This window comes from Leucopleurus acutus (assembly GCF_964270905.1).
Source record: "Leucopleurus acutus genome assembly, chromosome: 5".
NCBI classification, from domain to species: Eukaryota; Metazoa; Chordata; class Mammalia; order Artiodactyla; family Delphinidae; genus Leucopleurus; species Leucopleurus acutus.
Window position 1 is genome coordinate 9,245,726 of NC_139147.1, and position 23,230 is coordinate 9,268,955.

The 23,230-nt window shown below is 43.6% G+C and overlaps 1 protein-coding gene across 2 annotated transcripts in view; it reads left to right on the forward strand.

The window, feature by feature from the left end:
- Positions 1–13,312, forward strand: part of SETD4 (SET domain containing 4) — a 110,436-nt gene extending 97,124 nt beyond the window's left edge. For both annotated transcript variants that reach the window (XR_014326201.1, XR_014326202.1), the window contains one exon: positions 13,237–13,312. The gene's annotated coding sequence lies outside the window, so the exon portion shown is untranslated. The remainder of the gene's footprint in view (positions 1–13,236) is intronic.
- The last annotated feature ends 9,918 nt before the right edge of the window (positions 13,313–23,230 follow it).

The window sequence follows — 23,230 nt, forward strand, 5'->3', positions numbered from 1 at the left end:
TGGAAGTCGAGCAGTCCAAAGATAGCTGCATATGCGTCACATCTCATGAGGATGGAAGATTAAAATGAAAGATTATGCTCTAAACTTTGCCCTGTCTCGGCATCCAAATGCCACGAGACTGCTGGTTTACTGAACGCAAAACCAGAATGATGTGGTGACAGCACGTTGGGTAGGCTGTAACAGGAGACGTCGCAGCCACGGCAAATTTGCCCTCATGCCGTCGAATGCATTTTTGTTTTAGCTCCTGATTTCGGTCTGTATTGCTTTGTATTGCATTGGATTATTCATTGAATACAAAAGTGAAGCATGTTTTGGATAGTATGCCCTAAAGTTCGATGTGAAATAGCGGGATATTGTCCTGAAAGATTTTTGGATAGATTTGAATGTAAAAAACAGATAAAATAAGTCGTGATTCTTCATATCACAAAATAACACTTAGCAATAAGAAATTTGCTGCAGTACCTTTTTTTTTAAATTGAAGTATAATTGATTTACAATATTGTGTTAGTGTCAGGTGTACCGCATAGTGATTCTTTTTTTTTTTCAGATTATATTCCGTTATAGGTTATTACAAGATATTGGGTATAGTTCCCTGTGCTATACAGTAAATCCTCGTTGCTTATCTATTTTATGTATAGTAGTTTGTTAACCCCGTATTCCTCATCACTGCAGTATCTTTAAAGAACAATTTTCCTAGTCCAGATAAAATATGATGTCCCTTTAAGAGCAGAATCTGTAATGAAGTCAGATATAGTACATTTTACAATTAAAATACACAAGTCCCTCGAATTCAGTTTGGCTCACGGTTAGTACAAATGGGAGACTTTAAAAAAAATCCTTTCCTTTCTCTCTAGCCCTTTGTCTTGTATTTTACCAAACTGTAGTTTCGGACAAGTCAGCTCTTCCCCCACAGCACACAGGTAGAGTTGCCCTGCAGTCAGAGACATCCTTCAGCTGGAGAGTTGGTGAGGCTGTAAGAAGCTGAAGGAGCTTTGGCTACAAAGTACAAATAGAAGTGGAGAATTTATGCAATTTGACTAGTTAGAGAAAAAATCCATCTGACAGAGTAGCAGTAGTGAGCTGTTAGACTGTGCCCAGTGGCATAGAATTTATAATTTCAACATTTCTGGCTTCCTACATTAACTTTCTTGGTTAAACAGGTAGAATTCCCTGAAAATCTGTGGTTAGTTTCTCAAGTTCAATGAATGTATTAAGGAAATGTCAACATCTTAGCTGCTATACAGCTTTCTTTCTTAAAAAAATAAAAAAATCTAACGACATGAATTTGAAAAGGATAAGAAAAGATTTCGCATGTTATTGTATCTTGTGTCTGTGCTGAAATGACCTCCTTTAGATCCAACTCATTGACGTTATTTAATCCAAATGCAAGGGTAGTGTTCAGGGCTTGTGCCAGACTCCGCTTCTGTACCCGCCCAGATCTGCACCTCCCTCTTGCCTACTGGCTGGAGCTGCGCCAGCAATGACTTGCTCTGTTCCTGTGGTCACGACGTCAGATTACTGCAGCTGCCACTCTCCATGCAGCTTGACCAGCAAGAAGAGGCCACCGCCCCGGAGGAGGCTGAGGCATCTTGGAAATGTGGAGAGATGAAAACCTCCTGGGGCCAACTTCACCCAGTGGGAGGCGGCAGATAGGAAGGAGCTGGTCCATGAGTTCTTTTTCCTTTCTCTTCAGAAACTGTTCTGAGATGCAACAGTTCCTACAACCTTCCTGAAGACATCACGTGAGGCTGCACAATCAGCCAGGCTGTCACAAAGCTTTGCCCAACTCAGTACCCTGCCCTCGTGCACTTGGGCTCCCTCTCCCCTGCCTCGCTGCTCCACCCCTCCCCCACCCCGTTCTCTAGGATCACACCTTTGAATGAAGTATTAGCCAATAAACATATGCCCCAGGGTCTGTTGTCTAGAGAACCTGGGCCAACAGAGTGGGAACCTAGGTTGGCTCTAGAAAGCAGACCCTCTGGTGCACTTTGGCAGTGGTGAGTGCGTGGTGACAGCCCTCCACACGTGGTAGCGTCACGATTACTAAAACCTTTATCCGAAGTTAAAGAGGACAAGGGTGAAGTGGAGGTAAAGTGTGCGGATATCATTTCACTTCGGCACTCAAGCCGTTTTGAGGCAATAAATATTAGGACGGTGATGTGCGGTAATCACTTTTGAAGGCTCTGGAAGCCTTGCAAAAAAATGATAGGTGCTATCTTGAGCCTGTCTTTGAAAGCCAGGGTATCCTGCGGTAGCTGTAAAGGGGCTTCTCATCTCCTCAAGCTGCAAGGCAGAAGACTTTTAAAGTAGGATCTGATGATAAGATGTTAGAAACATAAAGAATAAATGTACAGCCTCAGTGGCTCCTCTGTGTCAAAGGAAATTCCCTGATGAGGAAAGAAGTGGGACCCTTGGATGGTGACATTTGCCTGGTTGAGACTGAGAATATTGGATCCCAAATGGCCTGAAGCTTCCCAGCTGGCAGAAGCTGTCCCAGTGACTTGAAGGGATCAGCCTCCCCTTCCCAGGGGATCCCACCGTGACCTCCCAGAGAAGATGCTTCACATCTGACCATTGTTTTTCTCACTGTCGGTCCCTATCATCTCTTGTTGTCTCCTGGGTAATAGCCAGAGTCAGGTCTGATCACAGCTGTCCGCTCCAAGGAAAACAATCTATGTGTCAAAGGACATACAGGGATTGTCAAATGTGCACCAGCAAAGATGGGTAGGAGTGGGTCTTGAGAGTGTTAGATTGTCATGGTCACCTGGAGCTGGTCAGTAGGGGTGGCTCCTTGACATTTAGGCAGGATGATGGCCTACAGTTGGTAAAGTGGAGGTGCAGGAGTGTGAAGAAAGGGTAAGACTCAAAGAGTTGGGAATATTAGAATGGATTTACTGTGTAAAACCTAAGAACCTCCACTTAACTCTGTTTCTTTCTTTTTTTTTTTTTTGTGATACGCGGGCCTCTCACTGTTGTGGCCTCCCCCATTGCGGAGTACAGGCTCCGGACGTGCAGGCTCAGCAGCCATGGCTCATGGGCCCAGCCGCTCCGCGGCACGTGGGATCTTCCCGGACTGGGACACGAACCCGTGTCCCCTGCATCGGCAGGCGGACTCTCAACCACTGCGCCACCAGGGAAGCCCACTCTGTTTCTTGAAAGAGACTGGAGGACACTTCCTCTGTAGGCAATACAAAGTCACAAATTAAGGGCTCACTGACATCTCTGAGAGGTTGGTGTCTGTCTTCTGTAGGCTGAGCTTAATGGTGGTAAACGTTGCCATAGACTCCTTAATGTCAATGAGGGTAATGAGATTCCACAATTAAAGGACTAGGTGGCAGCTCTTAACCACCAGAGGCAAAGGTAGCCATGCTTATTATAACCGGAAGCACCACAGAGTAGCAGTTAGGGTGCCTTAACCTTCAGAGATTTGTGGCAATGACTAACAGATTGTGGTGTTTCTAGACAGGAGACGGATGGACAGCTGACTAGGGTGTTGTTAAAATTGTATAATAATAACAAAAATGAAACCTGGAGAGGAGGATGTTATCATCAGTCACTGCAGTGGAAAATTATGGCTTCTTGCTTGGTTTTCAAATGTAAGTCAACTTACATATCTAGAATCTGTAGATTCTAAGGGAGGCTGAGGTCCTCTTGGAGAAGAACATTACTATTTCTTACTAGTATACGTGAAAATTTATTCCTTTAATCCTCCCCTTCAAGGGATCTGTAGATATTTCCCCAAGTAACTAGTGCTATGGAATGGGGACTAGCCAGACCTTTTGAGAACTACTATATATAAGGTCTAAGCTGACAGTAGTACCAGGGTATCTGAAATGCCACATACTGGTCCCATCAGCAGCTTTAGGAGGCCAGGTGACAAATTAAGTCTTTCCCAAAGTCCATTTTATAATGGCTCTTTGGGTCCACAAAACTACCCTGTGGTTATTTCTCAGATTCCCAAGTAGGATAGATATATTTAATGGTTGGCAGAACTCCTAGGAGGTTTTCTGACTTGTGGAGTGTGGGACATTATGGTAGGAAGGACCAAATAAAAGTAATCTGAAACTGTTCTTCCCCCATTATCCAAGATAGGTAATCAGAAATAATATTGCATCCTAGGGAAGAATTACAGATATTCACCATCAAAGACATAAGGGATGCAAAGTGGTGGTTCCTATAATAGCTCCATTCAATTTACCCATTGCATCCCTGTAATGACCAGATGAATTATGGCAGGTGTTATTAGTCCACCTTAAACTTATTCAGGTGATAATCCCTTTTGAAGCTGCTGTACCAGATGTGTTGAATGTGTTGAATGTTGAAGATCAACACATACTCTCAAACTTGGTTATGGGACTACTGATCTAGCACATGCTTTTCTCTCAGTCCCCATCAACGGGGAGAATCTAGAGTGGTTGGCCTTCACATGGCAAGGGCAGCAGTATACATTCGCTGTCTACACGTCTGCTGGGACCTTGCTCATCCTGACATTCTACCGAACATCATTCTGCCCACCTATTAATGACATCATGGTACTTGGACTTACTGATCAGGGTGCTGCAAGTATCATAGATGCCCTAATACAGGGGTTCTCGATCAAGGGATTTTAACTCCCAGGGTACACCTGAGAATATCTGGAGACATTTTTGGTTGTTAAAAATGAGGGATTGTGAGTAACTAGTATTTAGTGGGTAGAGTCCAGGGAGGTACATTCTACAATACTTGAGACAACCCTCACCCTTCACCAAAGAATTGTCTTTCCCCAAATTTTAATAGTGCCATGTTGAGAAATACTGCCTTAGTAAGACACCTGTGTAGCAGAGCTGGGAGATTTACCCTATGAAAATTCAGGGATCTGTTGCACCAATGAAGCTTCTGGGGGTCCAGTAGTCTGAGGCGTGCCAGACATATTTTTTTTTTTAAATTAAAGGATAAATGTCACATCTTAGCCACTCAGAAATATTTGCTGAATGAATAAATGAGTGAAAAACATACAGGAAGAGTTCCTTGTGCAAAGAGAAATCTGTTTGGGTGAGAGGCTGGCGGGGCTGGAGGCGAGGGGCTGGAGGTGAAGCTGAGAGAAGGCTGTGGTGCATACAGTTTACATGCTGTTTATTTAGATACCTGCCCCCAGAAGGTGGAGGACAACAAGTGGCTTTCATCCAGGGAGAAACAAGACCTGGTTACTGTTCTAGAATGATCCCTTTACAACTGGTTAGCGACATTGTCCTAAAAGGCCCTGAGACCAGAGTCAGAAAAACTAGCCTGGTCCCTTTTGTCATCGTCCAGTTGGGAAGCTATGAACAACTAAAATGGGACAGATGGAAAGAGAATAAAGGAAGAAACAGATTCCAGAAGATTTGGGAAGAAGAATGACCAGGATTTGATGACTGGATTGGAACCGTGGGTAGAAGGAGAAAGAGCAGAAGAAACCCCTCAGGTCTCTGCGTCTTTGGATGACTGGGTAACGCAGGAATAGAATCCAGGTTAAGTGACAGATCGTGAGTTTTGTTTTAAATATGGGCAACTTAAGGATGTGGGGCACACAGGAGGAGGTGTCCACTTGGCAACTGGACAAGTGAGGCGAGTCTCAGCTGCAGATGGAGGTTTGGGGGTTGTTTGAAGCCACAAAACAGGCTCAGAGAGGTGATCTAACCCCTGCTAACACAGTTGATAAGTAATAGAGTGAAGGTTCAAAGCCAGACATCTCTGGCTCTAAGGCTTACCCCACTCTCTCCTAACGTACCTTTTTTCGAAGTTACAGATTTCTACAATGAGACTTTAAAATGCGTGTAGATGGAAATCTAGCAACATTACCAGTGTATTTACACGTTGACCCAGCTATCCTCCTTCTGCAGGAGTGGACTTTACAGTCAGACCTGGACACATACAAAATGACACATGCACAGTGTTATTCATGGCAGTCTCGTTTGAAAGAGAAAAAAAAAAAAAAAAAGAGAGGAGGGGAAGGGTTAAATAAACAGACTACCACACACCTGTACAGAAGAGTAAGAAGCTCTCGGTAAACTGACAGTGTGTATGGTATGCTCTCTTTTGTGTAAGAAAAAGTGAAACTAAGAACATGTGTTTGCTTGTATGTGCGTGAAGATACAAGGATATAAGGTGCTAGTAGGTGCCTTATAGGGGTGGTGAAGAATGGAATAGAAGGATACAAGGTAGGAACAAATCTTCTCAGTGGATATCTTTTAGATTTGAAGCATGTAAATGTATTACCTATTCAAAACAATTAAAACATTGAAAATGTGGTATATTTACCCATTAGTGTTTATCGACATTGGAAATTTATTTCCGCCCCTGGAAAGATGTATTTGGTTTATGCATTTATAATATTTTTGTACTTATCCATCCATCCATCCAACACAATTATTCACCTCTGTGCCAGGTGCTGGACTAGCCACAAGGGAAATAATTGAGAAAACAGATATGGTTCCTGGCCTCACTCTAGATGTAAAGACAGAGATTAGTCAAATCATCCCATAAATACACTAAAATGGCAATCATGCTACAAAAAGTGTGAAAAGGACCTCAGTTATTCTGAGACGGGTTAGTTAAGGATGTGGCAGGGAAGGCTTTCTTGAGGAAAATCCTTCTGAACTCCATGAAATGCAGGAGGGAAGAGGTGAGGAGATGGGGGCAGAGGGAACAGTATTTGCAAAGGCTCTGAGGCAACAAAGAGCACAGTATTTGAAGAACCGGAAGAAGGCGGCGTTGATGCTGTGTAGGGACTGAGCAGATGGGGTGGATGTATTAGCAAGGGGGGCTACACACATGAAGATCTTGTCGGGCATGTTGAGGATGAAGGTCTTTGTAAGTAAAGCAGAATTGGAAGCCACCGGAGAGGTTGAGACTACAGTGGAACAATATGAGCCATTTATGTCTTGGGAAGGTCACTGGCTGTTCTTTGGAGAAGGACGTGGGGTGTGGAGACAGAGTCGAATCAAGGGGACCAGTTGGATGGCTGTCTCTGGAGAGTTGGAAGAAAGTGACCTTCGTTTAGACCAGGGTGGAGGTTACGGTTACAAGAAGCAGATGGAGTCAAGAGAAAGTGAAACCGAGAGGTCTTGATGAGGGGTTGTATAAGGCTGGAGAAGAGACGTCTTCCAACATGGATAGGTTTCCAGAATAGACAGGGCTGCCATTTCCTGAAAGAAAACATGAGGGCAGGCTGTTTGTTGGGGGTGAGGATGGATCTGAGGATGTTTGAATGTCCTAGTAGAAGACACATCACCTGGAAAGGCAACACACAGATCATGTCACAATTCCATTTTTAGAATACACAGTGTAACCACACACTTGGTTAACAGTATCAGTAAAATGTGGCTCACACCCAAGTCTCACATTTTTTATTCTTCTATACCCCATGTTAGTTTTTTTTTCTGTTAAGATTTTTCAACTTCATTGAAGCATAACTTATATCAATAAAATGTACATGTATTAAGTTTACACTTAGATGGTTTTTCTTCAGTCTACACCTTCATATAACTGTCATTCCCCTTTTATTCAGTCGTCTGCTTGCTCCCTGGCAATCACCCCATGTTAGTTCTTGACAAAGTATTTCTCTACTCATCTGTTCCCCAAAACGCATGACATGTTATTTTAGGGGCCTTGGATCCTTTAGAGAAAAGATCTTGAAGAAGACCATCGTTCCCCCCGATAGGCCCCTTGCACTCAGCTTTCTCAGGTGGCATTTTGGACACGTCAGCAACCAAGTTTCCTTTTTTTCTGGTTCCCGCCTGTGAGGGCTTAGCTGTTAACCTTCCTTCGTGTTTCATATTTCATTTGTGTTTTTAAAGGGATGCCCTTTTGTTTTTGTTCTCTTCACTGGTTCTGTATTTACAGGGAGCTTTCTCCTTTATTTTCTTTCAGTCCTTCAGCAGAATAATTTTGCTAACTTGAGGCCCCCTTGGGATACAGCCACGATACTTTCAGCCCTGCTGTGTGGCAACACTGCTGCTAATATTTTTGCAGGCCCTGCGTCTGGTAGTACTCAGGGTTTTGTCTTCTCAACTTCTTAAATGTAACACTGATGCTATTTCTGTATCCATGGGAGGAACTGTGGGATCATTGGAACTTTCCCAAGGGGAACACTTTTCTGTATAAAAAGAAGAGGGTGAGAGATTCCTTTATGTTTCAAACACTGGTATAAAATTAATTGGTTAAAAAAATGCTGGTTGTTCCTACGTAACTTTTCTGGTTCTGGAACCACATTCAGCAGAGGGCACCGTGACCTCTGTGGGGACATGGAACAATCTGATACCTGATCCAACTTTTCTGGCCTGAAGGCAACTTCAGTGACTGACTTCCAACAGATCTCTAAGGACAGCTGGTTCTGAAAATGTTTCTCCTAGCGGCGCAAGTCCTGTTTTTCAACTGATGAATCCTTTCAATGCCTCTGAACTGGATGACTACACTCTCCTTGTGTCTGAAGAGATGTATAGACACAGAAAGACAACAGTGGTTCATCAAGGGAGAGATGTCGGGAGAATGAAGAAAGTAACTGTAATCTGGGCCCAGGAAGAGTCTCAAACTGCTGGTCTGCAGGTGTATTTTGTGGGCACCCTGAGGGCCGTGAGAATGACCTCATATCTCCAGTGGTTCTCAGAAGCCCCAGCTTCTGAGCTTTGAAATCCATCACTGGTTGGTACTGAGGCCATGCCTTCCAAGGCTGAGTGAGGCAGGAAGCTGAGGCAGGTCCATTTCTGGGAGAGATGGGACGCCTCTGACTGTGGCTTTAGGCCTCCCCCAGTGGCCTTGGCGAACTTTCTGTAGAGCTCCAGGCAGCCCAGGAGGCATCCATGCAAATTCCCTTCCTTCCCTCTCTCCTTCCCTCACGTCAGACCTGCATCACGGTCCATCACCTCTTGGAGACTGGCTCCTTTCCCATGTTCTTTCATAGGTATTTCTCTTAATAAATTACTTGTACGTTTAATCCTCTCTTGGTTTTTGCTTTTCAGAAGACCCAGACTAACACAGGCCCCCTTCAAAACAAAACAAAACGAAATGAAACACTTCTTTATAAGGGACACATGCAGTTCTTACTGTCCCATCTCCTCTGCTATCTTGTATCTAATCTGAGTCACACATTTGTGTTATGTGTCTGATCCCTACAGGTGTTTGATTTTACAGCTCAGGTATTGCGTCTTCTTTGACAGCATCCTGGAAATAGAGACATAGGGAAGGGCTGGCTATTAGAAAAATATTAGTCATTTGGGAATATGAGGTTAAACTATTTTATTTCTTGCAAGTTACCAAATTTGGGTGTCATTAGCATTTAATTTATGAATGACCCATCTAACTTTTATTTACTAGCAGCTCGTTTAAATTTTCTCTTATTTTAATTTAACCTGTGAGTTCATAGAGTTTTCTCAAAATTAGGAAGTTGTGAAAATAAAGATGAGCATTGCCTTTTATTAATTTGCGTCATTGTCGAATGGCCAAATTCTCTCCAGTATTTGAGACTCTTTGGGTAATGTCACTAATCTCTACTCTTCCCCAGGAAGAGGTGGATTAAACCATTTTCTTTTCGTACATGGTGTAGTTGTAGTAGATATAGTCATATGATTCCAATAAATAACTTTTTGAGGGCTTCCCTGGTGGCGCAGTGGTTGAGGGTCTGCCTGACATGGGTTCGTGCCCTGGTCCGGGAAGATCCCACATGCCGTGGAGCGGCTGGGCCCGTGAGCCATGGCCGCTGAGCCTGTGCGTCTGGAGCCTGTGCTCCGCAACGGGAGAAGCCACAGCAGTGAGAGGCCCGCGTACCGCAAAAAAAAAAAAAGAAACAATAAAAAAAAAAAACCAAAAAAACTTTTTGAAAAGTTCTCAGACAACAAAAAGAGTTTCCAAGCTACTGTTGTTAACATTTTCAGTAATTATTTTTATAACAGGATTTTCTTTTATTTTTTTCTTTCTTTCCAAAATCAACTCATTGCCTCAAATGCTATCCTTAATTTCTACTTTAATTGAATCTAAGCTTGGTGATGGGGGTCATTGCCAGCCAAAAAGATGACCACGTTGCTTTCGAGCTGGGAGAACAGACCATATAGGACAGAATGGATTTCCTCTACCTTAGAAAGTTTTTGTTGCTCTCCAGAAATAACATGGATACAACCAGGACCGACTACATAATTTTGGGGCCCAGTGCAAAGTGGAAATGGGGCTGCTTGTTGAAAGGTAGGGAAAAGTGCCATTAAAGGTCTAAAATATGAAGGTTTTTCCTTTATTTCATGACTCTCCTCTGCTCATACGCATCTTCCATTGTCCCACTGAATTTCACTTACAAAAGACAAATTGGAAGGTAAAATTATTAAGAATTTCAAGGTATGGACAGCAGAGCATTGAACCAAACATAGGGTCCCTTCCAAGTGCGGAGACTTGTGGCATGATGCAGGCTGCATTCCCGGGAAGTCGGTCCTGGATACAACTCACCAGTGAGTTGACAAGCAAGCTGGAAACCAGAGGGAACGTCTCCGCTCTTCCCTCTAGTCTCTCAGGTGGAGGTGTGCACAGGGATCAGGGCTCCAAGGTGAAATGGAAGGCACAAGGCTTAGTATCCAATGTGCCAGGGCATGAGCAGTGTTTCTCCTCCTATTTCGTCCTTGGCTCTCTGGGCAACGGCTTCACCATACTGTCTACCTTAGTGGAGAGAAGGTGGTTACTTGTTCGTGGCAGGCGATTTTATTTTATTTTTATTTCGGGGGGGTGGTTTTTTTTACAAATACAGCAAAGAATCATGCAATGCTGCAAGCATTGGATGCAGTCCTGTGCCACGAGTCTGCACTTTCTTCTGCAGCTGGTCCTGTGAAAGGCGGACTCTTTCATCTCGCCTTACTGTTTTCTACGACTCCTGCATTATCTTCAAAATAAAGAAACATACCATCTTTTCTCCGGTAGGACTTTCGTTGTCCAATTACCACTTCTTTCTGAGCTCTGGTTTGCCTTTCTTGACTGCGGCCATCACCACGTCACCCACACCAGCAGCAGGAAGTCTATTCAGTTGTCCCTTGATCCCCTTCACAGAGATGATATGCAGACTTTTGGCTCCTGTGTTGTCAGCACAACTGTTCATGGCTCCAACCAGAAAACCCAAGGAAATCCAGAATTTCACACCAGAGGACCCACCATGTCCTCGCTTTGACATCTTGAATGCCGGAGAGCGACAAAAAGCTGGGCGATTTTATTTTGACTTTCCATTTTAAACATCTTATATCATTATATTTACGGAGTGTCTGCTCTGTGATGATTTCTGTTCAGGGGTTGTTGTTATCTCCTGGTCCTCATAGAGCATCCCTTCTCGTGAGGGGAGACATGCAATAGGCAGAATAAAGGACTAGACAAACTGTAGAGAATCTCAGATATAGAAGCGCTATAAAGGAAAGTTGAGTGGAGAAAGCAGGTGGGCATGGTAGGGCAGAGGCTTTACAATTGTCAACAGGTGATTAGGGACGGCCTTGCCTTGAAGGTGGCATTTGGATGAAGACCTGCAGAAGAGAAAGGAAGCAGCTGAGCTGCCCTCTGGGGAAGATTGTCTGGGAGGGCCACGTCATGGCAAGGAGTCTGTGGTGGGAGTAGAAAACTTTGTTATTCATTGACCTTGCGTGAGCTTTTGGTGTAAGTTTAGCTTGCGTAGATCTACATGAAAGCATTCTTTCCTTCCTTTTTTTTTTGGTAGAGAAATAGTACTTCTCTGTCAATTCAGTTAAAAATGACTAAGAGTTTCTACGCTTCGATTGGTTGTGGCCGCATCTCCTCGGAAAGTAGCACAGCTGGGTTCTGGTGTGGAGTCACTTCTATAGACTTCTCTTCTTAAAAGAACCTCTTATTAATGGCTGAGTTCAAAGCAAACTTTAGAAATCCAATCGATTTCTCATTTCTTACATTTTGTTTGGTAAAAGATTTTATGTCAGTGATTGCAGAATGAAGGTGCCAATAGGAAAATAATCGGTTTATAAATGGGAAGGCGGTCAGGCATCCCCCTTTCCATCGTCCTCTCCAAGGTCAGGGCATGACTGAAATGCAAAGGAGATGCACTTGTACAGTACGTAAATGATAGTCTTCTGTGGAGGGTCATTAACCTCAAGTCTCCCTCCCGGAGGGCAGTGTTGAAGGAAATGGCTTTGTGAGCTTCAGAAGAACGTGACATGATTGTACCTGGGAATAGAAGAATGGTGTCTGCAGTTCCATTAATTGGGATAACAATTATGAAAGCTTGGGAAGAATCAAGTTTCAGAGCCCACACTAATCCCCAGGAAGACTTTTCCCCTGGTGGATATAATATTGCTGCTTTTCAGGTGCATTCCTAAGATGTATTACATTTCTCAGACTCACTTTGTATAGGCTGCTGTCAGGGGCAGGATTTGGGGGTTGCCAGAAGATTCTTTGGTTTCATCCAGGCAACTCTCTGCTTTCCTGAAGTGTCGGTGAACTTGGTGGAAGCAAGGGTCAAAGCAGAGTTGACTTGTGTCTGGAAGCGTGAGTTCCGTGTCCTGGTTTCGATGAAACACAAGGCAGGAATGCAAAGGCTGTCTTCCTGAAACTGCTCATGTTTACACGATGATGATGTATTTCTTCATGATGTTGACCCAGATGTAGCCGTATCTCACCGGGTGACAGGGTATGCTTCCTTGATTGGCTGCTCTGGGATAATGAGCTTCTGTTGATCATGGACTATGTTTTCCTGGGAAATGGAATATGAAAATAATTGACAAATTTCCCATAAGCCGAGCTGAATTCCAAGAACATGTAGGTAATCCTACCTGATTCACTTTCAGAGCTTTACTTTGAATTTCTGTTGGTGTCAACAAAGCGGTCATAAAGAACAGCGTACTTCACCTTCGAAAAAGCAAACTTCCATTAAAAAGGCAGACAGCTTTAAAAACGTTGTCACTTAAGGCTCTTGGTTGATCGTCACCTGAGAGTGAAAAACTCTTCAATGTAGCAAAACTATCTACTATAAACTAGTCGTTGGTTTACATGACGTATTCCAAAATCCTTGTAGGAAACTTAGCATTTGGAGTGTCAGTGTGATACAATATTGTAAATAACCAATATAAACACAGTCCTCAACCAAGGGTGTTTCTCTGTTCACGTTGGGGTTGACTTTTGAAGCCTTTAGATAAGTAAGAATTGGCATGTGTTAGAAGCTGCAGTTTTTTTTAGAAGCTGCAGTTTTTGCAAGCTGAGTATGTCATTTCCCCCCTTTTCTCTACGCCTTTACAGGAAATACTAAGCCATGAAGATCATTGATATTTCCTGAAATTATATTGCTATTTCCTGTCTGAAGAGCTGTGAGGGTATATGTCTCTGGAACACTGCTCCTAAAAGTAAGCACTTAATGATTCCACTGCTTATCTTTTCCAGAATGTTTCACTCTTTCTTTTTTAAACTTTTTATTTTATATTGGAGTATAGTTGATTAACAATGTTATAATTAACACTGTGATAATTTCAGGTGTACAGCCAAGTGATTCAGTTATACATATACATGCATCTATTCTTTTTCAAATTCTTTGCCCATTTAGGTTGTCACATAATACTGAGCAGAGTTCCCTGTGTTATACAGTAGGGACTTCTTGGTTATCCATTTAAAATATAGCAGTGTGTACATGTCAGTCCCAAACTCCCTAACTATCCCTTCCCCTCACCCTTCCCCCTGCCCGGTAACCATAAATTCGTTCTCTAGGTCTGTGAGTCTTTCACTATTTCTCTTCTATTAGGCAGAGACTGAGGGGAAGGTTAGGTCTGAAATGAAATTCAAAACATGCACAGCCCTCTCCCTGGCCCCTTCATACTGGTAAGCCATTTTCTTGCCTCCAGAAACCACTGTCCCTTTGGACAGCCTCTCATCCATGTCTGGGGACACAGGTAGGTCCTGGGAGGAGACTGGGCAGGAACGTGCTGGAACTCCTCGCCTCTGCATTTCCACTTGGTTGGCCAAAATTGATGGGGGACTGGGAAGACACAGCATTTAGGCTGAGTTTTGGCACAGAAAATGGAGGGAAGCCAGGCAGGACACTCAGTATAGGCCCATGTACCTCACACATAAAGAAGAAGGTAAATTTAAGTTAAGTGAACTTCAGAAAGCATAATCCAGGATCGCTTCAGTCAGAGCCGCTAAGCTCCTTGCTGCTAGCGCTGTCTCTCAGGTCCCACAAACTTGCCCTTCCCTCCGTCCTTTCACATCAGGTCCTTCTTCCCTGTTTCAGTGTCTGTGGTCTGGTAATGAGCACGTGCTCCATGAGGGAATTTCTGCAGTTGCCAGAAGCTCAGAGATAAAAGCATCCAGAAGATTTTTATCTCTCAGCAGAAATGTTTTTCTGAGGACACACACATAGTGTCACCGTGACATTTAAGATCTCAGTTTATCATCCTTTTCCTCTCATGGAGAACAGTTCTAATCACTGGAAAACTACCAGCTTCTCCAAGAAGCCAGATCCGTTGGAAATCATGCAGAAATACCCACAGCAATAACGAAACCAGCAGCACACAATAGGTTAAGAAGTCTCTGTGTACTACTATGGATAAAATAGATAAACAACAGGGACCTACTGCATAGCACAGAGAGCTATATTCAATATCTTGTAATAACCTATAATGGAAAAGAATCTGAAAAAGTATATGTATATGTATAACTGAGTCACTTTGCTGTCCACCTGAAACATTGTAAATCAACTATACTTCAGTTAAAAAAAGGCTCTGTGTAGGTCTGTTTCTACTGCCTTTTTAGATAGTAGCTAAGGGAGAGCTTTGAAAGTAGGATTTCAGCTGGCATATGGCATCACCTGCTCCAGGAGGCGAGGTTGCATGTCAAGTTCCACTTCAGGAGGTAGGTGCTTCTTAGACATGGCTTCCTGGCTGCTTGTGTTTGGACAGTGGGCATTGCTCACTGACATGGTTCATTAGGGCTCAGGGTGGCCTTCAAGGTCCTTCACTACCTCTTCTGCCATCTTGACTGGCCCCACTCCTTATCTTCCAGAAGACTGACTCAAAGGGCCAGCACAAAACTGGGTGGAAAGACCTGGATGGACTACAGGCTCCCCGAGGAGCTCTGGTCCTCTGTCCTCTGTGCTTCTATGTCCTCACTTGGCCAGGCCTAAGGGAAGGTCATCTGTGGAATGGCCGGCGGGCAGTCTCTCTAGGGGCCTCCCTAGATGGCTCACCTTAGGAAAATTACCTTAATTTCCCAGGCTTCAGTTGGGCTCCAGGTCTGCAGGCTCAGGAATAGTATTGGGCTGACACATTAAGAGGTGGGCTCTTCTCTCTCTAGCACAGATACACAATTATTTCACTCAAGTGAAATTATGCACTTGAGTCAATTATGAGACTCAAGTGTATAACCAGAATTCCAGTCCATTGATTTCCCACAAGAAACATAACTGCAGAGAGGCTGAAGTCTCCAGAACTCCAGAGAGGTCGTGCTACCTGGGAATGAACCCACAATTGGAAAGCAGTGTGGTCGGCCAGGATTCAGAACTGGGGTGTTAGTGATGAGGTTTCAATCAGAGTGAGGCATGCTGTCTGTAGCAGGTTGGATGGTGGTCCCCCAGAAGGTGCATTCCCCTGGAACCAGTGAATGTGACCTTATTTGGAAAAAGGGTCTTTGCAGATGTACTTAAATTGAGTGTCTCAAGATGAAATCATCTTGGATTCGGGTGGGCCCTCAATCCAACCATCTTATTTCCCCCAAGCTCTTGGGGATAGTGATGATAGTGAAAGACACACTTCTGTGGAAAAAATATTCTGCAAGGGCAGAAAATATCAAAGTGTATTTTTTGTTTCCATGAGCATTTTCCTGTGAGATCTTGCCAGCTCTGACTGGTTCCATGACTTGTTTATTTTCCTAGGGCTTTAGTAGTAAAAATCAATGTGATTTTCATCCTGGTGTGCCGAGTCCGCTTCTTCATTAGTTATGGGAACTGGATGAAAGAAAAAGCACAGATGCAGGTTATCCGAGGTTGAGTGTAACTTTCTCTCCAAGGTCAAGACCACTCTCCTGTCTCCTCCGAAGAAGATACTGACTCAAATGTCTTTCCTTATTAAAAGCTGAGTGTTTCTAAGAAACACATTTCATGGAGGATGGAATGCTTGTGCTGGCCCTTGGAGGATGAGAAGGAGTTTCTCTGCTGGCGATGAGGTGTGGTGAAGGTGGTCCAGGTGGGGAGAACGCACATGCAGAGGCTTGGATGGGGCTGAAACACTGGCCCCAGCAGGAGGGAAGCAGCCAGAAGGGGCAGCCAGGAAGACACACTGAGTAGTTCCAACTGTTCTTGGTTGGTGACATAGAGCCATTGGGCAGGATTAGATTGGGGAATATCATGATCGGATTTGCATTTCTGAAAAAGCCCTTTGATGCCATAACAGAGAATGGATGGGAATGGGACAAGGCTGGAGAAGGCAAGGAGAAAGCTAGCAGCCTGTGGAACTAAGTAGTATCAAAGTGGAAACTGGTGTTAAGTTGCAAGGTTTTAGAACATTCTACGTCTCAACTTATATCTCTTTTCCCATCCATCTTTCAAAGACGTTGTAAAGCACAAATGAGATAAAAGTAGCCAGGGGTGTGCAAAAGCAGCACACGTTGTTAGGAGCAGCTCACTAAGAAGGACGTGCTATTAGCCTGAATAGACTAGCATCACTGACCTCAGTGAGGCAGCATGAAGTAGGAGCGGGGGAGATGGATAATGATGGGAAAGGCAGTGCTCCATGGGCTGCATCGTGCAGGCCTTGACTTTTCAATCTCTGCAGAAATCCATAATCCAGATGTCTCTTTGTTGAAGCCAGAACAAGCATTATACACAATTAAGCCAATGGGACTTAGCAGGTATTTCTGGAAGGGGAATTAAGCCTCTATAACATGTAGTAGAACCCCAAATAGAGAACATGGTCAACAATTGAGAAAGAAGTGGCCAGACTCTTCCTAGGGTTTAGGGCCACAGTCAGTTGTCAGGGATCTATGCTCCTAGCGCTGTGCTGGGCACATAGTAGGTGCCCATTAAATTAAAAAGAACACACACACACACACACACACACACACACACACACACACACACGGAGCCCACAAAGCACATCAAGGGTCTCTTCATCATCTGGCAGTGTACAGTTTTCTTTTCTCTCTAATACCATGCAACTGAAATGATGCAAACTGAGTCAAACCAATAAGCATTTGCCTTTACAAATACAAGGGACTTCTAGCCCCTATTCTCTCTGGTTGTGCCTGCTTCCATCTTTCTTTTTCCTGGTCATTTGCAAACACAAGCTGAGCTCTGAGCTTGGGAACCTTTTGCCCTTTTCTTCTTTTTTTGTTAGCAGAGTTTGGGAGGTAGACTGCTGAATAAATAGAAATTCATTCTGGGCCTCAGGGCTCTTTACAAAGGTAATTCTGACCTCCAGCCACACACAGAATATTGGTAATTTGACCTCAGTTTGATTTCCACATAAGCTGTCATTTTATACACCTAAAAAAAGCAAGGGAGGACATAGATAAAGAGGATATATTTCTTGTGGCAAATGGAAACAGAATCAGTTACCAAAAACTAAACTTGCTCAAGTGATAACAAGCTATATATTTTCTTTAATTGTTATTTACAGGTGTGTGTAGTGTGCTTCTATGGGGTCCGACACACAACTCGTAATGACTTTTGTGTTTGGCCATAAAATTTTACCTAATGGGCTAATATTGCTTACATGCAAAAAGTAATCAGGTATTCATATACTTTATAAAGTATGTGTATTATTAATAAACAGAATAAAATATAACATTTTTCTCTGATTAAAAAGTAATCCAGGACTTCCCTGGTGACACAGTGGTTAAGAATCCACCTTCCAATGCAGGGGACACGGGTTCGAGCCGTGGTCCTGGAAGATCCCACATGCCACGGAGCAACTAAGCCCGTGAGCCACAACTACTGAGCCCGCGTGCCACAACTACTGAAGCCCACACACCTAAAGCCCGTGCTCCACAACAAAACAAGCCACCACAGTGAGAAGCCCACGCACCTCGGGGAAGAGTAACCTCTGCTTGCTGCAACTAGAGTAAGCCTGCACGCAGCAATGAAGACCCAACACAACCAAAAATAAGTAAATAAATTTTAAAAAAAGTAAAAAAAAAAAAAAAAGTAATCCAAACTTACTTTAGTAAATCTGGAAAATACACAAAGGTGCAGAAAGCACCTGGTATCTATCACTCAGCTATAATTACCATTATTTGAGGCATTTCCTTTTTTCTATTTTCTATACATGTATATAATCATTGTGTGATTATATATATATATAACAAATATATAATTCTGCTTTTTTCCCTTTAACATTGATGTACAAATAATTCCTCCATGTTATTGAATATTCTTTGACTACAGTAGGAATGGTTAAGGCTTTATTTGGTTAATTTTAGGTTATTTGATCCTTGACATGGCTAGATATTTGGTATTTTCAAGAAAATATTGCATAAAGGATCCTTTTCCCCTTTGTTTATTAAAAATAAAGGCATCTATATTTCATCTACAGGGCAAGAGATGTTTGAAGGGAATTAGGACCTATATGTTTTATATTAGGAAAAATGCAGTCAGATATCTGGCACTGCCTGTTCTGTTTCTTATTTATATTCTGTACATTGTATTTTTTTCTGGTAGACCAAAATCACAGGAGTAATTAAATTTCAATAGGAGTAATTAAATTTCAATAAGAGAAGTGATTTCTCCAAATCTGGAGGGTTCATCTCAAGATGATGTTGAATGTAAATGCAATATTTTACAGAGATCAAACCATCCCTGCTACACTTGTGCCTCTGTTCCATGGCACCGGCCCCGGAATTGTAATCACTGAGGGTGTGGAGGGGTTAGGATTTTAAAGGGTAGAGTGACGTGTTCATCAGAGGCAGCACAGAGGCGTTGGAGTACACAGGCCAGTAGATTACTTGTTAGGGAAGGCTTGATGTCAAGGACAGAGGTGAGAGTATATGGGGAAGGGCTTCTGCTTTTACGGGGTAACACCCCCAGTTTCAACTGGCTTCATTGGCTACACCTCTGTACCAACTAGGTGAAGGGTTAATTTAAGTAGAGAGGAACCCACATTGACATATGCCTGCCCCATCTTCTAGGAGCTGAGGCTGTCCCTCTTCATAGTCAAGGAGGCATCAAGAGACCCACAGGCCAGTCGAGAGGACTCTCAACATGAAGGAGACAGAGGTCTGACCTGGAGAGTTTAGACATGGAGAGATTAGACATGTGTGCTCTTGGCTGGAATGGCCAGGGGCACTGAGCTGGATGGGGACAGTAAAGCCTGCTCCTGGCTCCACTGGACAGGTGACCCTCAGTGCTCAGAGCATGTGGACCACCCCCTACCCCCTCCAATCGAGGCCAAGGAAGAGAGTCTTCTGGCCTCACCTGGGGGCACAGGTGCCCCGTCTGCCCACTGTCTAACTCACATCAGCTCACTGTGTGTCTCAGGGGTGCCTCTCAGTTCTTGGCCAGTTAGGTTTCTGAGTTTAAGCCACTCCACTCCCGATACCATTGTCTGTATTAATTTCCTATGGCTGCTGTAACAAAGTGCCGCAAGCTGGGAGGCTTAAACAATAGAAATTTATTCTCTCCCACTCTTGGAGGCTGGAAGTCCAAGATCAAGGTATCAGCAGGGTTGGTTACTTCTGAGTGCTGTGAGGAAGTCTTCCGTACCAGATCTCTCTCCTTGGCTTGTAGCTGGCTGTCTTCTCCTTGTCTCTCTTGACATCATCTTCCCTCAGAGTTTGCCTGTTTCTGTGTCCAAATTTCCTCTTCTTTTATAAGGACACGGTCATACTGCATTGGGGCCCACCCTAATGACCTCATTTTAACTTGATGACCTCTGTAAAGATCTTGTTTCCAAATAAAGTCACACTCTGAGGCACTAAGGGTTAGGACTCCACCGTATCTTTTTTGGGGGACACAATTCAACATCACAGGTCCTGCCCCTCACCTACTGGTGAGCTCAGGAGGTCCTGCTAGCACTCAGTAAATCCTGTTTTTTGACTGAATGTATCTCTGATGTGAAGTTTGAGTTATGTGTCTTTTCTAAAATGAAAGCAGCAGAGCCCTTCAAAACACGTCCATTTTGAAGGATTAATTTGACATTGGTTCTTTACCTGGAGAACCTGTGCTGTTGGGTGTGGATTCCGTGTGGATTCAGATCAATGCAAGGAGAAAACAGAAGTCTTTTAAAAAAATGTAATAGAAGTTGATGCAGGACGCATCTGGGTTTAAGCTAGAGTTATCTGGCCACTGATTATCTCAGTGGGTCACCATCCTGGTGTGTCATGGTGACAGGAAGTGTCCTTGTGTCCAAGTCTGTGTACCAGACGCTACTGTGGAGCTCCTACCTCAGCTCCACTGATCAGCTGGCCTCAGTGGGTCCTAATGATACCATCTGTGCGCTCAACCAGTGTGGAAAACTAGCAGAGCTGCCTAGCATACCGGGGAAGAGGTTAGTGTCTGAAGCCAGTCTGACTGGGTGGTAACCAACTGTGGGACCCCAGGCAGGGGACCTAAACTTTCTCTGTCTCAGTTTTTATCTGTAAAATGGGGATAGTACTAATGTTTACTATCTATGTCATGGGGTTGTTACGAGGATTAAATGAATTTGTATTTGCAAAGTGCTTAGAACTGGGTGTGACACTTAATAAGCACAATGTGTATTTGTTAGATAAAAATAATGATTGAAAGCTTATTAGATGCCAGGCACTGTATCAAACACCTTAAGTGCGGTATTTTTCTTTAAAATTAAAAACATGTTTATACATTTTAAACATTACTTTCTGTTTACGGTTATGTAATGCAAAATACTGGCTGTGTTCTCTCTCACCCCTAAATTGCCCCTGCCCACCACCCTCCCCACTGGTAACCACTAGTTTGTTCTCTGTGAGTCTGCTGCTTTTTGTTATATGCACTCATTTGTTGTACTTTTTAGATTACACACATAAGCGATATCATACAGTATTTGCCTTTCTCTGACTTGTTTCACTTAGCATCATGCCCTCCAAGTCCATCCATGTTGCTGCAAATGGCAAAATTTCGTTCTTTTTTATGGCTGAGTGGTATTCCATTGTATACCACAACCCTCTTTATCCATTCATTTGTTAGGTGCAGTAGTATAACAATGCTAGGGGGTTGGTGACTCTTATCCCTACTTCACAGAGTAGGAAACAGCCTCAGAGAGGTTCAGAGACTATTCAAAGTAGAAGAGAATTAAGAGGGTAGAGCCAGGCTGCAGAGACAGGTATGTCTGACCACATGCCCCAGCTCTTCACCCCTGCAATGCTGCCTGCAAATGTGGCCTGAGAAGTGGTTCCCCTTCTGTTAACAAATGAATCAACAAGTACTCTTTGGGTGTCTACCAAGTGGTGGTAGGTACATGTCCACAGTTGGACAGAATAATGATGACATTTATAAATTAAAGACACTTGAATTCAGTTCTCATTAGTAACTTGAAGAAGGTCTGTGACATTCTTTGGAGTCACCAACGATTAGGAGCAAATCGTGATGTTTGTGAATTTTATCCTATTTAAATTTTGAATGAAGCCTCTGTAAAAGGTTTCACAGATGAGGACTTACAACTGAGTATCCTCCCTAACTTACATTATCTTATCTTATTTTTACATTATCTTACATTATCTTCTTTTCTAATACAGATCAGTCCACAGGACCCCATATGTTAGAGTTTGTCCCTGATGAGTATCCATGCACACGTGTATCTGATGTGATTAGAGTTCAACCTGTTGGAAAGGGGAAGGTAGAGAACACGTGTGATCTGTCTATGTTGGACCAGTAGATGGTCTAGAAGCGGCCAACGTCAGCCTTGGGGAACCATGGATGGGCCCAGGGCATATAATCATGGGAATACACAAGTGCCAAAGTCCCGTTTTTCAGCCGACTGTACAGTTGCACAGATAGGAAAGGTGTGTTGGTGGGAAGAATGTTCCTAAAAGGTGAGGTACCATGAAATTTATTATCCAAACCAGGGCTCTTTTCAGAATAAAAGAAGGTGCTAATAATCATTATGACAGGTTAACCAGTGTAAACTGGGACTGTCCTGGGCTAACGGGGTGATGGCCACCCTGCAGCAGGCTGCGGGGCTGAGAGAGACCTGGGTGCAGCCCTGGGGGGAGAGGCAGCGTGACGGTCCCTACTAGGGGCTGCAACAAGAGCACAAGCCAGGGCTGCCTGAATGCAGGTGTCGCTGGGCTGCTGGACTGTCCCGATACGGACCTGCAAGTGCTGTCGTGAACGGAGGCACGAGAGAAAGCCTGTTTGAAAGTATCTGCCAACGTGATTAATTACTATACCTCTCTCAGTAATTTCTCTGGGTATTTTTCATTTGGAAGCACATGGTCCTTTCTTCTGACCTAGCGGTGTTGACCAGTTATCTCAGAAAATTATCAAAGATTGTGTGTGTGTGCGCGTGCGTGTGTGCACTGTGTATATGCAGCACTCATGGGGTCAAACAGGTGTGAGTCAAGCCCTATCTCAGTTCCTCCCCGGGCGGGCTCAGCCTGGTGCGGTGCTGGAATTCAAAGCCAGGTGGAAGATACCTGTTGAGAAGGAGATGGTGGCAGGGGTTCAGCTGTGACAGGTAGGAAATGTAGTGTGCTCTCCACCCTGGCTTTTCTGCAGGCAGGTACCGTGCAAGGGGTCTGCACTTACTGCAATGCAGGTCTGGAAAGAAATGTCACAGGCTGCTGGGATAGAGAAGCAGGGCTGTAAAACAGATCACAGAGGCACATCCAGGATGCCCTGTTGTAGGCTGCAGGCATTTGGGAGGGCTGCATGCAATGGGACTCTGGTGATTTGGGAAGGAAATGAAGAGGGACAAAAATATATCAAATGGCAACAGTTAAACATATTTTTTAATGAAAAAATTTTGGCCAGATTTATTCATCCTTTTAATCTAAAGGGTTGAGATTTTTCCCAAAGAAAGCCATCCTGCCTTCAGGGCACATGGCAAATGGTAAGACCCAGGTTGGTCTCATAATCTGTCTTTTTTCCAGACTCCCCCCTCCCCATCACTATGTCTTTTCCTGAAATGTGCATAACGTAGAAGGGAAGTTTATTTTCACTTACTGCATTTACACAATAATTTTATGTTTCTTGGTCTTTGCTTTTAAAATGAATGGCATATCCTGTATTTCTTATTCACCAAAACCGCTAAGTAGGACAAGCTCTAAGTTGAGTTGCTTTTACTTATATGGTCTT